This window comes from Meleagris gallopavo, chromosome Z (genome assembly GCF_000146605.3).
Source record: "Meleagris gallopavo isolate NT-WF06-2002-E0010 breed Aviagen turkey brand Nicholas breeding stock chromosome Z, Turkey_5.1, whole genome shotgun sequence".
Classification (NCBI taxonomy): domain Eukaryota; kingdom Metazoa; phylum Chordata; class Aves; order Galliformes; family Phasianidae; genus Meleagris; species Meleagris gallopavo.
Window position 1 is genome coordinate 7,901,008 of NC_015041.2, and position 1,351 is coordinate 7,902,358.

Consider the following 1,351-nt stretch of genomic DNA (forward strand, 5'->3'; position numbering starts at 1 on the left):
TGCATGGATGGAGGTGTTGGGAACAGCCCCAGAGCATGAGGATGTGGGGCACAAGGAGTTCCCCAGCTCTGATCCAGCCTTGGGACTGCTGGCTGTTCATGCAGCTGGCAGGGATGTGGTCCTGCTGCAGCCCAGGGGGCTCTTGCAGCTGTGCAGCACTGCAGAGTGTGCAGCCCCCTGCCTTTAGCTGCAGGAACAACTCAAAACTTCAGAGGAGATAGAACTGAGGGTGAGGGCAGAGCTAGGAGCATCTCCACCTGCATGCAGCCTGAAGGGTGTTCACAGGGATCGGCACTAAGGTGATGCAGGCTGCATCCCTGATTTGTGTGGGCAGCTGGAGGCAGCAACTGCTGCTCCCTGAGCCAGCAGCCATCAGGGTAAAACAACTTCCTCCAAACAGAAGCCCCAGCTGCTTTGTCCCCAGGCTCCCAGTAACAGGGGGAGTGAACCCCTGCACCCCAGCCAGCATCCGCACTGGGTAATTACGTTGTCTCCCTAAATTCCCCCTGCAGTTTCAAGTGGATGTGGGATTCTCCTTCACTTCCAGTCCTAATCTGTTGCGTAGCATGGCTGTGCACCGCTGCGCGGTTGCTGCCTTCTAGCCCAGAGGTGGCTGCATTGCAGTGGTGGGTGAGTGACTCCTGCTTTTGTTTCTAGCTCATGAGACACTTTGAGGCCCCACAGGGTGCTGGGGAGCTGTGGCTAGGGCACGCCGGGCTGGCCGTGCAGCAGGGCAGATCCCAGGCTGGTGCTGTTTCCAGCAGGTCCCAACAGACCCTGCGTCTCCTCTCTGCTCTCTCTCTGCAGCCTGCGGGGAGCATATCGCTGGAGCAGTGCCTGACCCCACATCTGTCCCAAGTAAGGCTTCCCCTGCCCTGATTCCCCCTCTCATCCCTGCCAGCAGGCTCTGATGCAGTTCTTGTTGCAGACACCTCTCACTGCATCCCTCTTCTTCCCATCCTGGGTGAGTACTGTGCCCTGGCCACCGAGCTCAGGCATCCTGGAGAGAGAAACAGCCCTTGGTGACACTTTGCATCTGCTCTCTGCAGGCAGGCAGACTGTCCTGAAACAGGAAAGTGCTGAGCAGAAGGCAGGTGAGAACCTGTGCCTTCTGCTCTATGCTAAGCTGGAACAGGGATCTGAGCCCTGGCAGCTGGGGCTGAGCAGGGGATTCAGTGGCCCCACAATCCCACTGCAATCTCCATGCCAATCTCTGGTGCAGGTTTCCCCATTGAAACATCCCTGGGGACGGGAGGAGGAAACATTGTGCTGCCAGTGCCCACTGCAGCTCCCAGCTCTCCCAGACCCTATGAGCAGACAGCAGCCAGTGAGGATGTGCCGGACGCCAGCC

General features: G+C 58.8%; 1 long non-coding RNA gene across 2 annotated transcripts; it reads left to right on the plus strand.

Moving 5' to 3' along the window:
- The first annotated feature begins 6 nt into the window (after window positions 1-6).
- On the plus strand, window positions 7-1,351 carry LOC116217505. Of its 2 annotated transcripts, XR_004162135.1 has the most exons (5): window positions 7-630; window positions 808-858; window positions 929-964; window positions 1,050-1,094; window positions 1,223-1,351. It is a non-coding gene; the product is annotated as an uncharacterized LOC116217505 (long non-coding RNA). The 2 variants fall into 2 exon arrangements; XR_004162134.1 differs by having other exon boundaries at window positions 7-858.